Genomic DNA, 12,954 nt, shown 5'->3' with positions numbered 1-12,954 from the left:
GTTGTTATGCGGTTTGACCGATAAAGATCTTCATAGAATATGTAGGAACCAATATGAGAATCCAGGTTCCGCTATTGGTTATTGACTGGAGATGTGTCTCGGTCATGTCTACATAGTTCTTGAACCCGTAGGGTCCGCACGCTTAACGTTCGATGATGATATGTATTATGAGTTATGTGATTTGATGTACCGAAGGTTGTTCGGAGTCCCGGATGTGATCACAGACATGACGAGGAGTCTCGAAATGGTCAAGACATAAAGATCCATATATTGGAAGGCTACATCCGGACACCGGAATGGTTCGGGTCATTTCGGATAAGTTTCGGAGTACCGGGGGTTACCGGAACCTCCTCCGGGAAGTTATTGGGCCTTATGGGCCTAGTGGTGGAAGAGAGCAGGCAGGCCAAGAGGTGGCGCACGCTCTCCCTAGCCCAAACCGAATTGGACTAGGGCTAGGGGGCGGGCCCCCTTTCCTTCTCTTCTTCCTCTCCTTCCTTCTTCTCCCACTTGGACTAGGAAAAGGGGAAACCTACTCCTACTAGGAGTAGGATTGCCCCCCTTGGGCGCGCCCCTTGAGGCCGGCCCTCCTCCTCCTCCCCTCCTTTATATACGGCAGAGGGGGCACCCCATAGACACATTAGTTGATCTTTAGAGCTGTGTGCGGTGCGCCCCTCCACAGTTTTCCACCTTGGTCATATTGTCGTAGTGCTTAGGCGAATCCCTGCGTCGGTAACTTCATCATCACCGTCAACACGCCGTTGTGCTGATGGAACTCACCCTCGGCCTCAGCTGGATCAAGAGTACGCGGGACGTCACCGAGCTGAACGTATGCAGATCACGGAGGTGTCGTGCGTTTGGTACTTGATCGGTTGGATCGTGAAGACATTCGACTACATGAACCGCGTTACTAAACGCTTTTGCTTTCGGTCTATGAGGGTACATAGACACACTCTCCCCTCTCATTGCTATGCATCTCCTAGATAGATCTTGCGTGATCGTAGGATAATTTTTGAAATACTGTGTTCCCCAAAAGTGGCATCCGAGCCAGGTGTATGCGTAGATGTTATATGCACGAGTAGAACACAATGAGTTGTGGGCGATAATAGTCATACTTCTTACCAGCATGTCTTACTTTGATTCGTCGGTATTGTTGGATGAAGCGGCCCAGACCGACATTACATGACCACATTCATGAGACTGGTTCTACTGACGTGCTTCGCACATAGGTGGCTAGTGGGTGTCTCTTTCTCCAACTTTAGTTGAATCGAGTTTGACTACACTCGGTCCTTGTTGAAGGTTAAAACAACACACTTGATGAAAAATGATTGTGGTTTTGATGCGTAGGTAAGAACAATTTTTGCTACTAGCCCATAGAATCCACGTAAAACTTGCAACAACAAAGTAGAGCACATCTAACTTGTTTTTGCAGGGCATGTTGTGATGTGGTATGGTCAAGAGGTGATGAGATATAATCATATAAATTGTTGTATGAGACTATCATGTTTTGTTAAAGTTATCGGCAACTGGCAGGAGCCTTATGGTTGTCTCTTTATTGCATAAGATGCAAGCGCCATATAATTGCTTTACTTTATCGCTATGCGATAGCAATAGTTGCAAAAGCAATAGTTGGCGAGACGACCATGTGATGACACATTGATAGAGATCAAGATGATGGAGATCATGGTGTCATGTCGGTGACGATGGAGATCATGACGGTGCTTTGGAGATGGAGATTAAAGACACAAGATGATGATGGCCATATCATGTCACATATTTTGATTGCATGTGATGTTTATCCTTTATGCATCTTATTTTGCTTAGTACATCGGTAGCATTATAAGATGACCCCTCACTAAATTTCAAGGTATAAGTGTTCTCCCTAAGTATGCACCGTTGCGACAGTTCTTCGTGCTGGACACCACGTGATGATCGGGTGTGATAAGCTGTACGTTCACATACAACGGGTGCAAGCCAGTTTTGCACATGCAGAATACTCGGGTTAAACTTGACGAGCCTAACATATGCAGATATGGCCTCGGAACACTGAGACCGAAAGGTTGAGCGTGAATCATATAGTAGATATGATCAATATAGTGATGTTCACCATTGAAAACTACTCCATCTCACGTGATGATCGGACATGGTTTAGTTGATATGGATTATGTGATCATTTAGATGACTAGATGGATGTCTATCTAAGTGGGAGTTCTTAAGTAATATGATTAATTGAACTTTAATTTATCATGAACTTAGTCCTGATAGTTTTTGCATATCTATGGTGTAGATCAATAAGCTCGCGTATAGCTTCCCCGTTTATTTTTTGATATGTTCCTAGAGAAAACTAAGTTGAAAGATGATAGTAGCAATGATGCGGACTGGGTCCGTGATCTAAGGATTATCCTCATTGCTGCACAGAAGAATTATGTCCTTGATGCACCACTAGGTGACAGACCTGTTGCAGGAGCAGATGCAGATGTTATAAATGTTTGACAAGCTCAGAATGATGACTACTTGATAGTTTAGTGCACCATACTTTATGACTTAGAACCGGGACTTCAAAAATGTTTTAAACGCCACGGAGCATATAAGATGTTCCAAGAGTTGAAATTGGTATTTCAGACTCATGCCCATGTCAAGAGGTATGAGACCTCTTACAAGTACTTTGCCTACAATATGGAGGAGAATAGCTGAGCTAGTGAGCATGTGCTCAGAATGTCTGAGTACTACAATCACTTGAATCAAGTGGGAGTTAATCTTCCAGAGAAGATAGTGATTGATAGAGTTCTCTAGTCACTATCACCAAGTTACAAGAACTTCGTGATGAACTATAATATGCAAGGGATAACAGAAACGATTCCCAAGCTCTTCGTGATACTAAAATAGGCGAAGGTAGAAATCAAGAAAAAGCATCAAGTGTTGATGGTTGACAAGACCACCAGTTTCAAGTAAAAGGGAAAGGGAAAGAAAGGGAACTTCAAGAAGAATGGCAAGAAAAGTTGCCACTCCCGTGAAGAAGCCCAAAGCTAAACCTAAGCCTGAAACTGAGTGCTACTACTGCAAAGGGAATGGTCACTGGAAGCAGAACTACCCCAAATACTTGGCGGATAAGAAGGATGGCAAAGTGAACAGAAGTATATTTGATATACATGTTATTGATGTGTACTAGTGTTCATAGTAACCCCAGGGTATTTGATACTGGTTCAGTTGCTAAGATTAGTAACTAGAAACAGGAGTTACAAAATGAACAGAGACTAGTTGAGGGCGAAGTGACGACGTGTGTTGGAAGAGATTCCAAGGTTGATAAGATCACCATCGCACACTCCCTTTACCTTCGGGATTAGTGTTGAACCTAAAATAAATGTTATTTGGTGTTTGCGTTGAGCATGAATATGATTGGATCATGTTTATTGCAATACGGTTATTCATTTAAGTCAACGAATAATTGTTGTTCTATTTACATGAATAAAACCTTCTATGGTCATACACTCAATATAAATTGTTTATTGAATCTCAATCATAGTGATACACATATTCATAATATTAAAGCCAAAAGATGCAAAGTTAATAATGATAGTGCAACTTATATGTGGCACTGCCGTTTAGGTCATATTGGTGTAAAGCGCATGAAGAAACTCCATGTTGATGGACTTTTGGAATCACTTGATGCTTGCGAACGATGCCTCATGGGCAAGATGACTAAGAATCCGTTCTCTGGAACAATGGAGCGAGCAACTGACTTATTGGAAATAATACATACTTATGTATGCGGTCCAATGAGTGTTGAGACTCGCGGCAGATATCATTAATTTCTGACCTTGACAGATAATTTGAGTAGATATGGGTATATCTACTTGATGAAACATAAGTCTGAAACATTTGAAAAGTTCAAAGAATTTCAGAGTGAAGTGGAAAATCATCATAACAAAAAAATAAACTTTCTATGATCTGATCGTGGAGATGAATATTTGAGTTATTAGTTTGGTCTTCATTTGAAATAGTGCGAAATAGTTTCGCACCTCACGCCACCTGGAACACCACAGCGTAATGGTGTGTTCGAACGTCGTAATCGTACTTTATTAGATATGGTGCGATCTATGATGTCTCTTACTGATTTAGCACTATCGTTTTGGGGTTATGCATTAGAGACAACTTCATTCACATTAAATAGGGCACCATCTAAATCCGTTGAGACGACAGCATATGAACTATGGGTTGGCAAGAAACCTAAGTTGTCGTTTCTTAAAGTTTGGGGCTGCGATGCTTATGTGAAAAAGTTTCAACCTAATGAGCTCGAACCCAAATCGGAGAAAAGTGTCTTCATAGGATACCTAAAGGAAACTATTGGGTACACCTTCTATCACAGATCTGAAGGCAAGATATTCGTTGTTAAAAATAGGATACTTCTAGAGAAGGAGTTTCTCTCGAAAGAAGTGAGTGGGAGGAAACTAGAACTTGATGAGGTAATTGTACCTTCTCCCGAATTGGAAAGTAGTACATCACAGAAATCAGTTCCAGTATTTCCTACACCAATTAGTGAGGAAGCTAATGATGATGATCATGAAACTTCATATCAAGTTACTACTGAACCTCGTAGGTCAACCAGAGTACGGTCCACACCAGAGTGGTACGGTAATCCTATTCTGGAAGTCATGTTACTAGACCATGACGAACCTACAAACTATGAGGAAGCGATGATGAGCCCATATTCCGCGAAATGGCTTGAGGCCATAAAATATGAGATGGGATCCATGTATAAGAACAAAGTATGGACTTTGATTGACTTGCCCGATGATCGGAGAGCCATTGAGAATAAATGGATCTTCAAGAGGAAGACGGATGCTGATAGTAGTGTTACTATCTACAAAGCTCGAATTGTCGAAAAAAGTTTTTGACAAGTTCAAGGTGTTGACTACGATAAGATTTTCTCACTCGTAGTGATGCTCAAGTCTGTTCGAATCATGTTAGCAATTGCCACATTTTATGAAATCTGGCAAATGGATGTCAAAACTACATTCCTTAATGGATTTCTTAAAGAAGAGTTGTATATGATGCAATAAGAAGTTTTTGTCAATCCTAAAGATGCTAGCAAAGTGTGCAAGCTCCAGCGATCCATCTATGGACTGGTGCAAGCATCTCGGACTTGGGATATACGCTTTGATAAGTTGATCAAAGCATATAGTTTTATACATACTTGCGGTGAAGCATGTATTTACAAGAAAGTGAGTGGGAGCACTACAACCTTTCTGATAAGTATATATGAATGACATATTGTTGATCAGAAATGATGTACAATTTTTTCACTGCCGGCCGATTCCAGAAGGATATGCTAGGGTGATGGTGGATGAAATAACGGAGGGATTTGAGGACCTCCAGCTTGACCACCCTACCGGTGAAGGGGAGACTCGGCTGGGTTCTGCTCTGAGGACTCCATGCCTATGGCGGAAGGAGCTCATCAACCTTCCGAACTGGACACCTCCTCCTCCTCCTCCTCCTCCTCCGGCGAGTCAGGGCACTCCGCCTCCTCCACCGCCTCCTCCTCCGGCGAGTGATGATCAGGGCACTCGGCCGGCTCCTTCTCCGGCGCGTGGCGACACTCCGCCTCCTTCTCCGCCTGCGCCGGTGCGCCCGAGCAGCCAGCCTCCTCCTCCGCCTCGTCAGCACGGGCGGAAGAGACCTGCCGCCCCTCCGGCTGCTCCGGCGTGTCGTAGTCCTTCTCCTCCACCTCGTAAGCAAGTAAAGAAGACAACCGCTCCGTCTGGTCTGCCGGCGTCTAGCAGTACAGCCAGAGGCGGGAGGACATACAGATTCGGTCCTTCTCTGAAGACTCCAGAGAATTTACCATACGAGAGGACCCCGGAGGAGAACACCGAGATCGCGCGAGAAGAAGTGAGGAACTTCTTTGAAGGGGTGAAATCAAAGAAACATCCACCTCCGGAGGAGAAGGTAGATCCGGTGAAAGCGAAGCGCACTCTAGCTGCCCTGACAAAACCACCCAAGTCTTCGCCGAAAGGAAACTATGAGCGCATTATTGGAAAGGAATTTGCCGAAGCGGAGCGGTCGGGAAGTACTGTCAATGATCAAAGGCTGAAAGAACGATGAGCTGGGAAACAAATTGCCCAGGTCGGCGAACAAGCGAAGCAATCGCGCCCCCCGCTCAAGGTGCCTAGCGACATCATCGCTAATGATCCTAGGATGGTGCCCGGTTATAGCAATCTTGGAGATTACCTGCCCGACGATGTACATTATGATTTCATGGAGGTGCAGATACAAAGATATGAGTACGGGAAGCCTCTCATCAAAGATGAAAGATCTCTATCGACGATGATGCGAAGATTGCATGATTCGTACTTGAAAATCTGCAGAGAGTCTGGGGGGAGGAGTACTTTGTATGTGAGAGTTAAAAAGGAGCATGACCTCATTGGAATTGAACTGTTGCCTGTTCCATTTGAGGAGTTCAATTGGCCCTCGATAAAGCAACGGTCACCTGCTACTGTTTGTAAGTAGTACTACTTCTGTCATTAAGTCTCTCTATATAGCTCAGCTCTTTCATTGCATGTATTTATAATTATACTCACTATATTATGCAGATTGAAGATCGTCGAATTGAAGAAAAGATAAATCGGTGATATTGGGTTCATTAACACAAATCTCATAGATGCAACTTAGGTTAAATTTCATGTCGCGGATACCGAGGCCAACTTGATACGATCGTTGGTAATAAATGAAAACAAAGATATAATACTCTTTCCTTACAACTTCAAGTGAGTGTTACTGTGTTGTGCATATTCGGTTTCCCTTATATATTAGTCAAGGTTATAGTAATGTAATTGATGAGTTATGATGCGTGTGCAGTTTCCACTATATTCTCCTAGAGATTAAGCTTGAGCAGGGACTAGTAACCGTCTTAGACTCAAGACGAAAAGATCCCCAGGACTATGCGGACATGACTCAAATGCTCGAGAAGTAAGTTAAATCGATCATTATCCACCATATCAACAACTTTGTTCATTTCTTGATATATCAAGTAATATTTTGTTTGTCTGGCAGGGTTTGGAGAAAATTTACCAAAAAAGCTCCGGGACTCCCGAAGAAGCTGTAATTTAGACACCCGAAAGTAAGTACTATAGTAGCATGTTCCGCGCATCTCCTAGTGATTCAAGCGCTAGTTTCATCAATACCATTTGGCATTCTTGCTTATCAGTTTGATTAACCTCTATTTCTTGTAAAGTGGTTGTGGCAGGAACAAGGGAATGATTTATGTGGATACTACGTTTGCGAGTCCATTCGCCACACGACCTGTGAGCGGGGCTACTCTGACGAACAATATGAAGTGCGTAAATAAGAACATTCACAATTTTATTTTATTACCATCATTTGTGTTGAGTTTCATTCATTCATATATATATGTATTGACCCCCTTCTTCAAATTAGATGTTTCGGAAGCGGGATGAACTCCTAGCACCAGCTCGCATGCGAGCAATTCAAGAGGAATTGGCGGCATTCTTTCTTGACCACGTGATCACCGAAGACGGAGAATACTATGTGGACTATGAGTCCGTATGTTAGGAGATTATATTTGTATGAGATAATTATTGTATATATGTAGCCGGTAGTGTCGGATAGATATACGAGAACTTGTTGTTCGACCAATCTCTCGGAGAAGGAGAGGTGGTCGATATCACTTCTCTCTGTATGCATATATATTCATGACGATCTTCTGTTTCCTTCGTTTGCTTACTAGCTAGCTAGCGTGTCTAGTCCTCTCTATATGTATGTATAGTACGTAGCGTCGACCAAGCACATACATAAGAGAGGACACTTCTCTCTATTAATTATAGCTAGCTAACACAATATATGAAACATCTAAATTAACCCCCCAAAACCTCCAACCCCCCCCCCCCCCTTAAAAAAACAAAAACCCCTGCCACAGAAATGCTGACGCGTGGATGCCAATTGGTCTCGGTTGGTGCCACCAACCGGAACCAAAAGCCCTCCTGCCTAGGCTCCACGCACAGGCCACGTGGAGGCCCATCTATCCCGGTTCTGGATTGATCCGGGACTAAAGGGACAGGACATTAGTACCGACCCTTTAGTCCCGGTTCAGGAACCGGGACAAAAGGCCCTTACGAACCGGGACAATAGGCCCTTTTTCTACTAATGCCAAGCCAAGATAGTTGCAACTGTCTCAACGGACACTTTCTGCCACAGCTTCTGAGCACAAATAATCTTCAGTTGGTCCAGTGCATACTGATCGGCCGCAGCGAGTAGATCTTGAAACATCTGGGCAGAAGAGTCCTCAAGCTCGTCTTCCTCGGACAATTCATTCGTGTAAATAAACCGAAGTATAATTGCTGGTTTGATGTCGTGCAGCGTGATGGATGGCATTGTAGCCTCAGACATGGCACCGAAGAGCTCTGCTCTAAACACCGGCGAGCGGGCAGCAAGCACCGCTCGGTGTACACGGAATGTCTCATCGTCGACGATGAATGACATGTTTGTCCCGTCAGCATGATCTAGCAGACGGCCAAGATGGGTCCCGATGTCTAAAGATGGGACGAGAATAGGACTGTCATTCACGACCATGATCGCGCACAGAAACGTGATGTGTCTCCCTGTCAAGTAATCTTTCTCCACAACAGCCCCTTCACGAACTGATGCCATCCAAAGGTGTCACCGTCTTCCGTGATCTCAAAGGTTTCAAATGCCCTACGTATATGCGACAAGCATGGTTTGCCATCCCTGCCCATCATCAAGACCTCGAAGAACGCCCGACACTTTTGGATTTGCTCATGTGCTCGAGGAAGATAGAAACATGCTCCCTGTCGGCCTCGTTCATCCCACACGGGAAGCACTCAATCCTCCACAAGTGTCCCCCGGCGGAGACGGTATCGGAGAAGACGGACTTGCCGGTGGGAAGCTGCTTAACTTGCTCGTAGTCTATTTTGAATTGGAAGACGGAAGAGCCCACAATGGTGGTCCTCGACTCAGGCTCTGCCGTCTTAGCCCGCTTGCTCACTGAAGAATGTTCAAGCAAACGTAAGAAAGAAAGTACTCCACAGAATTGAGTTGCTTGAACAGAAGGATTCAAGCAAACCGTAAAGGAGTAGTACAAGCTAGCGAATCCTTCTGTTCAATGGACCAACCAAGGGCACTCACTGGCTTGCTAGCTGCCGGAGGTGGCGGCGATTGGCCTGCTGGCGGTGGCAACCGGTGCTGAGGCGCCAAAGGCCGCACCTCGGACCTCCGCCGTACGTCGTTTGTCGTCGTCGCCGCCGCCGCTACTACTCGTCGCTCACTAGTAGAAAGAGGGGCTTTCGTTTGGGTCTGGCCAGCCCATTAGTCTTAGTTCTATCACGAACCGGGACCAATGGATGCATTTGTCTCGGTTCGTGAGCCCAAGGGGCCGGCCGGGGTCTTGTGGGCATTGGTTCCAGTTTGTATGGACCCATTTGTCTCGGTTCCAGGCACGAATTGGGACCAATGGGCCTCGCTTCTGGCCCACAAACATAGGTCCCGGTTCTTGGCTTGAACCGGGACAGAAGGCTAGGCTTTAGTCCCGGTTCCAGCCACGAACCGGAATAAATGAGCTTCCTATATATACCCCATCGCTGGCGAGCAAAGCACTCCACGGTGCTCTGCTTTTTGCTGGCCGGCGAGGAAGGGCCTTTGGGTGCTCTAGCTCACCTCTTATGCATGTGAGGTGTTTGATGAAATGACTGAGCCACATTAGTTAAGCTTTCTCCTCTCAAAGCTCGACCTCGGAGCTCCATTTCTTCCAAGATTTGTCTAGGTTTAGCAGTCTGTCACGCCCCGTCCTCGTCTTCACCGCTGTCGATCGCCCGCGCCGATCTCGTCGCCGGCACCACCGTGGTGAGCCTCTTGTTCTTATCTTCTTTCTGAAAGAAAAAAAATCTTACTTTAGATAGATACTTGTCTAATTTTCTTACTTTTGACACACATAATTATATATAATGCACACAGATGAACCGGCAATGGATGTACGGTGACAGACACGCCTCCGAGTACATTAAGGGTGTGCGTAAATTTCTCGAAGTGGCTGGGGCAAACAAGCAGAATGTTTTTATGTGTTGTCCATGCCCTGATTGTGGGAATACGAGGTCTTACTCTGACAAGAAAATCCTTCACACCCACCTGCTTTATAAAGGTTTCATGGCACACTATAATGTTTGGATGATGTACAGAGAAATAGGGGTTATGATGGAAGACAACAAAGAAGAAGAGGACGATGACAACTATGTGCCCCCTGAATACAGTGATGCTGCAACAGGGGAAGCTGAAAAGAGGAAGCTGAAGATCAAGAGGAACCAGACGATGTGCCCGATGATGATCTTCGTCGGGTCATTGTTGATGCAAGGGAAAAGTGCGAAAGTGAAAAGGAGAAACTGAAGTTCGATCGCATGTTAGAGGATCACAAAAAAGGGTTGTACCCCAATTGAGAAGATGGCAACACAAAGATCGGTACCGTACTGGAATTGCTGCAATGGAAAGCAGAGAATGTTGTGCCTGACAAAGGATTTGAGAAGCTACTGAAAATATTGAAGAAGAAGCTTCCAAAGGATAACGAATTGCCCGACAGTACGTACGCAGCAAAGAAGGTCGTATGCCCTCTAGGATTGGAGGTGGAGAAGATACATGCATGCCCTAATGACTGCATCCTCTACTGCGGTGCGTACAAGGATTTGAACGCATGCCCGGTATGCGGTGCATTGCGGTATAAGATCAGACGACATGACCCTGGTGATGTTGAGGGCGAGCCCCCCAAGAAGAGGGTTCCTGCGTAGGTGATGTGGTATGCTCCTATAATACCACGGTTGAAATGACTGTTCAGAAACAAAGACCATGCCAAGTTTATGCGATGGCACAGTGAGGACCGTAAGAAAGACGGAAAGTTGAGAGCACCCGCTGACGGGTCGCAGTGGAGAAAAATCGAGAGAAAGTACTGGGCTCAGTTTGCAGGTGACCCAAGGAACGTATGGTTTGGTTTAAACGTGGATGGCATTAATCCTTTCGGGGAGCAGTGCAGCAATCACAGCACCTGGCCCGTGACTCTATGTATGTATAACCTTCCTCCTTGGATGTGCATGAAGCGGAAGTTCATTATGATGCCAATTCTCATCCAAGGCCCTAAGCAACCCGGCAACGACATTGATGTGTACCTAAGGCCATTAGTTGAAGAACTTTTACAGCTGTGGAATGGAAACGGTGTACGTGCGTGGGATGAGCACAAACATGTGGAATTTAACTTCCATGCGTTGCTGTTTGTAACTATCAACGATTGGCCCGCTCTCAGTAACCTTTCAGGACAAACAAATAAGGGATACCACGCATGCACACACTGTTTAGCTGACACCGAAAGTATATACCTGGACAGATGCTGGAAGAATGTGTATCTGGGCCATCGTCGATTTCTCCCGACCAACCATCAATGTCGAAAGAAAGGCAAGCATTTCAAAGGCGAGGCAGATCACTTGAAGAAGCCCGTCATGCGTACCGGTGATCACGTACTTGATATGGTCTCTGATTTACATGTGATATTTGGAAAGGGTCCCGGCAGACTAGCTGTTCTGAATGACGCTGAGGGACGCTGAGGGACCTACCCTACTGGAAAGAGCTAGAGGTATGCTCTTCAATCGACGTGATGCACGTGACGAAGAACCTTTGCGTGAACTTGTTAGGATTCATGGGCGTGTATGGGAAGACAAAAGATACACCTGAGGCACGGGACGACCTGCAACGTTTGCACGAAAAAGACGGCATGCCTCAAAAGCAGTATGAAGGTCCTGCCAGCTACGCTGTTACCAAAGAAGAGAAGGAAATCTTTTTTGAATGCCTGCTCAGTATGAAGGTCCCGACTGGCTTCTCGTTGAATATAAAGGGAATAATAAATATTCAAGAGAAAAAGTTTCAGAACCTAAAGTCTCATGACTGCCACGTGATTATGACGCAAGTGCTTCCGGTTGCATTGAGGGGGCTTCTACCGGAAAACGTCTGATTAGCCATTGTGAAGCTATGTGCATTTATCAATGCAATCTCTCAGAAGGTGATTGATCCAGAAATCATACCCAGGCTAAGGAGTGATGTGACACAATGTCTTGTCAGTTTCGAGCTGGTGTTCCCACCATCCTTCTTCAATATCATGACGCACGTCCTACTTCATCTAGTCGACGAGATTGTCATTCTGGGCCCTATATTTCTACACAATATGTTCCCCTTTGAGAGGTTCATGGGAGTCCTAAAGAAATATGTCTGTAACCGTGCTAGGCCAGAAGGAAGCATCTCCATGGGCCATCAAACAGAGGATGTCATTGGGTTTTGTGTTGACTTCATTCTTGGCCTTAATAAGATAGGTCTCCCTAAATCGCGGTATGATGGGAGACTGACTGGAAAAGGCATGCTAGGAGCGGACACAATAATATGCAGGACAGGCATTCTTGGTCTCAAGCACACTACACAGTTCTACAGAACTCTACCTTCGTGACCCCGTATGTCGATGAACACAAGAACAGTCTGCGCTCCAAACACCCGGAGCAGTGTGACGACTGGATTACATGTGAACACATCATGAGTTTCAGCAATTGGTTGGAAACACGTCTCAGAGGTGACAATACTGTTTGTGATGAGCTGTACTCATTGTCCAGGGGACCATCTTCGACTGTATTGACTTAGAAAGGATACGAGATAAATGGGAATACATTTTACACGATCGCCCAATATCAAAAGAGCACCAACCAAAACAGCGGTGTCCGCTTTGATGCAGCAACCGAGAGGGGAAAGGACACATATTATGGTTACATAGTGGACATATGGGAACTTGACTACAAACATGATTTAAGGTCCCTTTGTTTAAGTGCAAATGGGTCAATCTGTCAGGAGGCGGGGTACAGGTAGACCCACAGTACGGAATGACAACAGTGGATCTGAACAATCTTGGGT

General features: G+C 45.2%; 1 pseudogene; it reads right to left on the bottom strand.

Moving 5' to 3' along the window:
- Positions 1–8,154: 8,154 nt before the first annotated feature.
- LOC123142185 (BTB/POZ and MATH domain-containing protein 2-like) overlaps positions 8,155–12,954 on the bottom strand; it is a 42,505-nt pseudogene continuing 37,705 nt past the window's right edge.

The sequence above is a fragment of the Triticum aestivum genome, chromosome 1A, assembly GCF_018294505.1.
Source record: "Triticum aestivum cultivar Chinese Spring chromosome 1A, IWGSC CS RefSeq v2.1, whole genome shotgun sequence".
Taxonomy (NCBI): domain Eukaryota; kingdom Viridiplantae; phylum Streptophyta; class Magnoliopsida; order Poales; family Poaceae; genus Triticum; species Triticum aestivum.
The sequence above is the reverse complement of the archived record's forward strand: the minus strand, read 5'-3'. Positions and strand labels throughout refer to the sequence as shown.